Genomic DNA, 9,709 nt, shown 5'->3' with positions numbered 1-9,709 from the left:
GTCCTACTGTATCTGCACAGAAAAAAAAAATCCTTTCGAATCCTTCTAGCAAGCAAAAAGTACCTTATTTTTCGCACCATAAGATGCACTTTTCCCCCACAAAACAGGGGGGTGGAAAGTTTGTGCGTCTTATGGAGCAAAGAAAACAGATTATATTTTCCTGTTTTCTTCTCCTAAAAAATTGGTGCGTCTTATGGAGCAAAAAATACGGTAGATGCCTCCAAGCAAGAAAGAAAAAACCTGTTCTGCGAGCAAAACACTCCAGGTGGATTTGAATCAGCATTCGTGTCTTGTGGGCTGCAAAAAATACTTTGAATTCACCCATTTAACCAAAGAAAATACAGAGGTACTTGATGACGTAGTCATGCACTAAGTATACTCTGTTCTTTTTCAGAAAGGCTGCTTCAAGTGCAATGGTCAAACTTTCCTTTTTGACAATCTGTGTTTCTTCCAGAATTTAATTTCTCCATAATGGAATGTGTGTGTTGTTGTGGTTTTTCAAAGGATTCTGCCACAATGAAATGTATTGTTACAGCTGCTTGTCATCCTTTGCCTTGAGCAAAGTGTATATGATTATCTTTGTTCTCGTGCTAACACTCTGAAATGTTAAAATTCTGGTGTTTTTTTTTTTGCCTCCTGAGATTTTTTCAGTGAATGGCTGAGAACAAAATATATCCTAGAAAATGCACTGTTGCTTCTAAAACGTTTATCATCTAGCCCACCTTAAATATATTTTGTTTATTTAAATGTTTACATGTTTGGATAAAATTGCAGTCTATATAGAACATGGTGAGTCCTGCCCATAATTCACCCCATGCTTGTCTGTTTAGTAGTATGACTAAAATCCTTTCAAACATTGCATAGGAGCCTCAATTTGCTAGCAAGTGTACACTCAACAAGTGGATGATACCCATCACCCATCAGGATGTCATGATCACAAGTGACACTAGTGCTGGTCTTCCTTCCATTTATATCCCTTCTTCCATATGAAGTCAGCAAACAGTTTACGAACAAAGTATGCAGGCATATATTTAAAATTTCAGTTTCCTAAAACTGCAGAGTACGGGTGTCTGTTACAACACAATAATTAAAAAAAAAAACAGGCAAATTGCAACTTATACAAATGCACACTTCTTAAACTGATAGTGTGTGTGTTGGGGAGCAATCAGATTGATGCCAGAAGGAATCTCCAGCACTGATGTGCCAGCACTAAGAAAGCTCTGCCATATTTGATGTCTGTGTGTTTATAATCACACTACTACATAGCAGTACAAGCAAAGCTTCCTCGCCTGGTTTTTAATCTAGAGTGGCTTGATACCAGATCAGACAGTCCTTTCAGTGTCTGGCTCCTGAACCACTGAGGACATTGCACATTAATTTGAATATATCTTATAGGGCCTAGTGGGCTCACTGGCATCCAGTGCAGTGATTTGTACTTCAATGCTTGAGAAACCTTACATATATACTTAAGATTGCAATGGTTGAAAGGGCCCTAATTTAAACCTTCTTTTGCTGGGGTTTTCTGGTGGAAATATATGTTTCCCTTTTTTTCAGAGGAATTTACAAATCTTCTGCTTCCATAAAGCAATTTAAAACCGTTGCCATCAAGTGTGTTCAAATCTGGACTCACAATCTATCAAAATCAGCAAAACAAGAGATTTAAAAGTATTGCCCATGGAGATCTCCTCCAGATGGTGTATCTGTTTCCTATAACTTACCTCACTGCTGATATTATTGGTATTTTCTCACTATCTATACAATGTGGGAATTATTTCAGTTGCAACAGTGATTTAGTATGGCTTTTTTATTTTGCTTGGGTTGGTTTTTGTTCCTTGTTTATTTTTATGATTAGAACGTCCTGGTTGGAATTTTTCAGTTTGCTCCAAATTAGCGTGGAAACAAAACAAAAAACAAAGCAAAGCAAACAAAGCTCTAGGAGAGAAGCTCCAAAGGGCAATAGAGTCCTTAAATGTTTGTTAAAGCGTTTCTAGGATTTACTGAATAGAAGTAATTGCCTACTAAGTGAATTTTAGAAGAGAAATTTGGATATGAATCTGCTGTGATGAATGAGGGCGGGTGCGTGGATGAAATATGTGCCTCATCTGGAAAAGCCGTAAAAAGATAAACCACAATTCAGAGAACTGTGCTACTTGCACAGATCAGATGGATCAGATGGACTAGATCAGATGGAAAGCTCTTTAATCTCACTAGATTGAGAGTGAAGACCAAAGTCCAACTGAAATGCATGCGGGACTTCCTCTTTGCTGATGATGCAGCCATTGTTGCCCACTCTGCTGAAGACCTCCAACAACTCATAAATCATTTTAGCAAGGCCTGCCAAGACTTTGGACTAACTAGCAGCCTGAAGAAAACACATGTCATGTGCCAGGACGTGGACTCACCTCCCTCTATTACTATCTCCATGCAAGAACTGGAGGTTGTTCATGAATTTGTGTACCTTGGCTCAACAATCTCTGACACTCTCTCCCTAGATGTTGAGCTGGATAAACACATTGGCAAAGCAGCTACCATGTTCTCTAGACTCAGAAAGAGAGTATGGCTGAATAAGAAGTTGACGGCATACACCAAAATCCAGGTCTATAGAGCCTGTGTCCTGAGCACACTCCTATACTGCAGCGAGTCCTGGACCCTTTGTGTATGGCAGGAGAGGAAGCTGGACACCTTCCATATGCGTTGTCTCCGACACATTTTTGGTATAACCTGGCAGGACAAAGTTCCAAATCGAGTAATCCTAGAACGAGCTGGAATTTTCAGCATGTATACAATATTGAAACAGCACCGTCTACGTTGGCTTGGGCACGTCGTGAGGATGGCTGATGGTCGGATTCCAAAAGATCTCCTGTATGGAGAATTAGTGCAGAGAAGCCGCCCCCGAGGGAGGCCACAGCTGCGTTACAAGGACATCTGCAAGCGGGATCTGAAGGCCTTAGGAATGGACCTCAACAGATGGGGAACCTTGACGTCTGAGTGTTCAGCCTGGAGGCAGGCGGTGCATCATGGCCTCTCCCAATTTGAAGAGAAACTTGTACAGCAGACCGAGGCAAAGAGGCAGTCCCGAAACAAGCAAAACCAGGGAGCTGGACAGGGGACAGATTGTATTTGTCTTCAATGTGGAAGAGATTGTCACTCTCGAATTGGCCTTCTCAGCCACACAAGACACTGTTCCAAGACCTCCATACGGAGCACGATACCATAGTCTCTTGAGACTGAAGGATGCCTACAGCTACTTGCACATTTGGAACTACAAAATTCTTTATGCCAAATTTGAAAAAAATATTAATTTAATTAAAAATGCAGTACATTGCACTCTAGTGGAAGAGGCTACAACCAGGTATCTTGTGTGCCTCTCAGTCTGGTTTGTGGATGCTGCTTATGGGCAATTTTATGAGAGTCCTTTGTCTCCCTTCTTACTGCTCTGTGTCCTTATATCAGCCTTGGAATGGGCAATCCTTCGAGGATTGTTCTTTGATATTCTTCAAATGAGGGATCATTGCCTGTAAAGTAGGATATATGACCCATGACTGTCCTCCTGTCATTAGTTTTTCCTCATATGGATAAGTGTCCATGTAGTAAAAAGTCTGACTATCAAGCCCTGCAAGGAAAAATAGAGGAAGTCTCACACGCTCAACTTGGACAAAAGAAGACTGAGATTTGTCCTTGTTTTCTGCACCTCCAGAGAAAAGAACCCAGACTGATTGAATGGAGAGTTAAACCAAGAAGAGCTTCCGGACATCAAGAGCTATTCGACAGCGGAACGGACAGCTTGAGAGGGTTGAGGATTCCCCTTCACTGGTTTTTGAACAGAGGTGAGATGGCCACCCACTTCTCAGGGATGCTTCAGCTGTGGATTTCCTGCCTCAGCAGCAGGTTGGACCAGAGGACCATTGGGATGCTTCTAACTCTACAGAATGCTGGATAGCTCAATGGTTCAGGTCTCCGGCTGCAGAGCCAGAGGTTGGGAGTTCAATTCCCCACGGTGCCTCCTTGCCAGGGGCTGGACTCCGATGATCCATAGGTTTCCTTCCAGCTCTACAGCTCTAAAAGGATTCTGAGGTGATTAGTTCTGTGATTCTAAATAATGTGAGCTGATAGAATAGGTTGACAACTTCCAAATGGCGGAACTTTCCGTCACACCCTGCAGATTGGAAGGCTGAGGTATTTCAACAACCGTGTTGCAGATTATGAATCAAATTGTGTTTTTTCTAAAAAGGTTGAGGTTGAATTCTTATTGATTGTTAGAAAGGTTCTATGTACAACTGTTTGCAGTTGAATCTGGAGCTATTTTAAAAATGTTATTAGTTTGCTTGTACAAATATAGCCGATAACTGCAGCTCTGAAACAATTTCCTAATTTAAAAGGCACTTACACATTTTTAGTGTGTCTAATACATTTTGAAAAAGAGAGAGAGACAGAGACAGAGGGAACGAGATCCTGGCTGGGCCTTCTGAAGTATATGTAGGACAGTCATTTCCGTAGCCTATGACATTTTGAATTTGGGACTGTTATTAGGCACATAGAACACGGTACTCCTGTATGATCTGAGGTTGAATTCTTATTGATTGTTAGAAAGGTTCTATGTACAACAGGCTACAACATGATTCAAACGGCAATGTAATCAATAGCCAGCTGTCATGTTCTCACTGTGCTCATACATTCCTTTCTTAAAGGGTACAGGCACCAATATGAATCACCAGCTAAAAAAAAAAGACCAAAAAAAAGGTATAGATTTGCATCATTACTAGCTTCTATATATAGATCCACATATAGAAATCATTTCTGGAAACTAATTTGAAATATGTACACTGCCCTTTTGCGGGAAAGAATAATGATCTGGTGACCTGTGTGGCTGCTCGGTCAGCTGTCCCTGTACTGCTAGCTGTCAAAGGGTCACTTCAGAGTCCCTGCTGTCCTTCCTTAGGGCTCTGCATCTTTAAGCTGGTCTGGGACTATGCAGCCCTTTAAACAGAGGACGGCAGCAATTAGAGGACCGGCTTCTATACAGTAGGACACATAGGTCAGTTTCTGCTCAGATGACGTCTCTTCATGTCAGACATATCTAATGCATCAGGCTCTAATTTAAATGACAACACCACCACAGTCCTGGATCATTAGGTCTCTCCATGGCAATGGAACAGCAAGCTCTTCTCTTTGACTAAAGATCTAACATGGAGCCCCAGGTGGATGCTTAATTTGATGGAAACCCAGCTCATGTGAACTCTTCCCCACTTCCAAAAGGGAGAGAACCATGCAAATGAGTCTTCCATAGGATCAAGTGACAGCACAGAACATCTAGCTCATGTATTGGCTTCTCAACAGTGTGTGCATGAAATAATTCAGAACTGAATGGATTCCACTTTGGCTCCAAGGTCTTGCCATGTTCAGATTGCGGCTGTGCTGAGTGATGAGTGGCCATTCCCATGGAAAGACCACCTGGGTTATATCTGGATGCACACGGTCACTCTGATTGAGAGCCTCGTTGCTAAATAGCTCCAGCAGCCTTTATCTGGAAGGTGTGGTAAAAGCGTTCCTTAGAACTGCCTTTACATGAGACAGAGAGGGATTCAGAATGATTAGTCCCTAATGCCAGCAAAATCGGGTCCTGTAATTTTGCTCTAGGCGACTTCACACTCCTTCACCCAAGTCTGTCTCGATTTTAAATAAACAATCTGAAAGGTCTGCTCTTCCTCTTTATTTACTTTAGGACCCTCTTTTAGTAGCGTAATGTGGCCAGATCAAAACAATCCTAGTTCTAAAATATCCAATTTACTTCAGTAGCTTGGTCTAAACAAGGAGACAGCTTACAGACAATTTGTCTTTTTATATTTTATTACAAAAGATACCATTTCAACAAGCTTAGTTTAACGTCATTTAGTATTTCCAACATAACCCCCAGCCTTAGCCACCAGTCATTTCCTCTATAAAATGAAAACAATAAAATGTCTAACTAGATCTTAAATAAGCATTCTTACGCAATCCTTTTGATTAAAGTTCTGTCGGCTGCATTTCGCTCAGTGTCGTCTTTCTCCCTTCCATCTCTTCTCCGTCCTTCTCCTCCTTTGTCTTCGCCCATCTTCCTTAAATTAAGAAGTTATGTCCTTGTTCATCGGAGCTGAGATAAGATAAGGGTCAGCTTGCTCTTCTTAACTTTTTTTTTCTTTAGCTGGAGAAGAACTGACCTTGTACATTTTCTCTCTAATTAGCACCTGGGCATAAGCAGATTTCTAGCTTTTTCGTTGCAGCTCTGAACTAAATCCTATGAAATACAACACTATTCTATTTTCATAATCAAATTCATGACAGAAGGCATGCAAGCTTCACCAATATTCCAGAAGGTTCTGCTTGAACTGGGTTTGCCTTGCCTGATGAATGCCATCTCTCTTACTCAGAGTTAAAATATGGGCAAATGCAGAGCTTCAGGGGACCTCCGATCTTCAGATGTTTAGCTTGCCGATACACTGGCACAGACTGAACTTGAAAAAAGCTCAGGAACCGGACTGTGCTCTTTTGTGTGTTTGGACTGCAACCCCAGAAACCTTTAAGAATTTTGCAGGCAGAGTACTGGGAGCTGCAGCCTACAAACACAAATCTGCAGACCTCTCGATATTGCCCTTCTAGATAAGAGCTTTTGGGTAATTTACCTCTGATGCTGCTGTGTTCCTTTCTGTTTTTAATTTTTTAAAAAAGAGATTACTGCTATGCTTCCTGAGGATCCTAATTATTTGGAAGGCAGCTTCTATAGCACCCAATGAGCACTGAGGCCCAGAGTCCTCCATGACCAAGAGGGCCTGTCCTTGCTGGTCAAATCACTGAACACTGGGGGTGGTTAGAGGGCTGGTCATTAATCCATCCCTGACTCTTTGGCCTCCTGTGAAGTTATTGGATGGTTCTACCACACATGGCTGCATTTTAACTCTTGAGGAGGAAGGTTTTGTGGTGGTTGTATTACCAGACTAATTTACATGGTGGACATTGTTGGAGGATCACCATAAGGGAACTTGTGGACCTGCCTCACATCAATCCCAGCTTGAGCAGCTCAGGCGAACTATCCCCATAAGAAACTCAGTGGCTTTCAGGGTATTTTGGACTTCCAGAGACCTTTACTCCTTGATGTTCCTCTACAGTGTGCTGTAACTTGCTTCTGTGCTCCGGCAAAATGTCTGTCCCTGGCAGATATTGGTACTTTTGACCTAGGCAGGAGAGCGCAGGTGAAAAGAAAAAAACGCTTCATGAGATATTTGGTCTTATTCACTTTCACATCTTTTTCTTTTGACATAAGATAATCTGACAGCTTGTGGAGCACAAAGCTAGTTTCTTTTTAATTTTTTTTATTTTAAAATAATTTTCTAACGTACAGAAAACCATAACAACACAAAAAAGAGAGAAAAAGAAAGAAAAGACAAAAGAAAAAAAAACCCAGACCATGTACTGTATACAAGGAAAAAAAAACACTAACTAACCCCTCTATTTAGACTACACCCTCCCCCCCTTTGGAGTCAGAGACTCCAGTCTCGTTAGCCCCTCTACTCTCCCTAGATCGATTTCCAGTATATACTAAATGGACATACATATATCATAAATTTTACCCTACACTCTTGTCTTCTTCTGGGCCCAAGAATATATTAGTCCCCAGCTTTGTTTTACATAGTCTTTTGGTTGTTCCCGTAGTGCTTCTGATAGAGTGTCCAGTTCTGCTATGTCCCATAGGGAGCACGAAGCTAATTTCAAAGGGTCAGAGAATGATAAAATTAATAAGTCTCTGATGGGCTCCGGTTGGCATTTTTCAAATAACAGCGGTGCCCATTCTGCTTACAATGCCACATTGCCAAGCACTCTCAAAACTGAGGACAGTCTCAGAAGAAACTTCTGATGTGGCCCAATGGCTAGAAGTCAGGCTCACTACTGAGGATTCACTACATTGAGGACAAAGAAGTATATGTTTTTTAAAAAAATTCATATCTGCTCTTTTATACATATAACTGCAAATTTGGAAACAATTGCTGTAGATAAAATAGAAATATAGCACAACTCACTATAACAAGGCAAACTGGGACCATAGTGAAAAGGCCAGAGGCAAGCTTTTATGGCTTTGTACTTACTTTCATTTCAGTCATCTGCGTAAGAAGGAGAAACTATGTCTTGGGCCTTCAGGCAAGATTTAATTTATTCCCCTTAACAAGTGAGTAGATTAACTCCCAGATTTAAAAAAGAAGATAATTATGCTTCTGGTTATGGCTTACTCAATGACCTTTGTATGTTTTGTCAGGTCTACTCGTTCTGCTCCCTTCTTGTATAAAAGTAGTTGCTATGGTGTAAAAATAATTATGACATCGTAAGGAAAAGTTATGAGGCATAGAGGCTTGAGATTTCCTTGACCTAGTTGCCTCGCTGGTCTTCACCAGTGAAGCCAGACATTTTTCTCACTCCATAAACTCATCCATATAGCCTGTATGCCAATAAGGAAGCTTCTGTGCTTAGACAGTCCACTTTTGTCTTTTTCCTGATTCTTTGTTCATGTCCTGAAAACTCAGGATAGCTGTTAGCTTTAAAATAAATGTGGATCCATAAGGCAGGAATGGAGAAAAATATATAATACTCCACATGTGATTAAGTTACATCTCCCATAAATGTTAGCCGGGTGTAGCCAACTGTTGGGGATGATAGGAGCTGGAGTTTAACAACAGCAAGAGAACCAGATGTTCCTCATCTTTTTTGTAATAGGTGGTGATGGCGATGATAAACATCAGCAATTACTTCCTCTTTAAATGGATGTAGAAGGGGTATCCCTTCAAGCTGAACTAAGAGCAAATGGTGTCTTCTTTTGCTGGCTTTCTTGTGCATGGCTATGTGCCTTGAAACTCCACCCCTGTAAGGGGGGCTCCCAAGGCTTAGAACTCTGCTACTCTACCACGTTTGTGTGATTCAAATACCAAAGTTCCTTTTTTGGAATTATGAGGTGGTGACAGTTGGTTGCATGAGATGGTTGATGAAGTGGATTATGGTTGAGCTGCAGCGAGATCCTTTAAAGGCAGACAAACAAATCTTCAAGTAACTGTATTAATGGAAACAGTATCTTGTCCTATAAAGTCCTCAGTCTGCGTATGTGGATCTTGAACACTCGTGGCTATTGACGACACCATAATCCAGAGAGCTCTGTCAGAGAAACCATAAGGTTTGTATATCTCAGGTAGGACTTCTTCCTTTAGACTTCAAGCCCCCAGAATGCAGGTTTTTAGAAACTCTTATGAATATTGACTCCACCTTTAGTGGCTTTCCCTATGCAGTACACTTTCAAAAACACAATTTCACAAGTAAAACTTGAGGTAATGTATTCCTTATGATAAAAATAACAGCTCAGTCAATGAAAGTTTTCTGAAGGGAGTTACACCGAGGAAGACATGATCATGGATTCCTCTGGAAAGGGAATTAATTACCCAGACTTCTATGGTCATTATTTTAACAGGTTGTGCTCCCCCCCCCAGCCCTGGGTTCCTTTGTACACAAAAAACAATATTGTTGTGGGTTCGGGTAAAGGTGAATATGAGCCAACCTTTCAGTGAGCACTCTTATCCTCTGGTTTCAAACTCCTGCTGAGTATGGAGTTGTTCAAGATCCACTCACTACTAGATCCCATTAAGGTTTCTATAAGCAGAGCTGTCAGTGTGTTATGGATTCCATCACACAATGTCTC

Source organism: Pogona vitticeps, chromosome 3 (assembly GCF_051106095.1).
Source record: "Pogona vitticeps strain Pit_001003342236 chromosome 3, PviZW2.1, whole genome shotgun sequence".
Taxonomy (NCBI): Eukaryota; Metazoa; Chordata; class Lepidosauria; order Squamata; family Agamidae; genus Pogona; species Pogona vitticeps.
Note: the sequence above shows the minus strand (reverse complement) of the source record.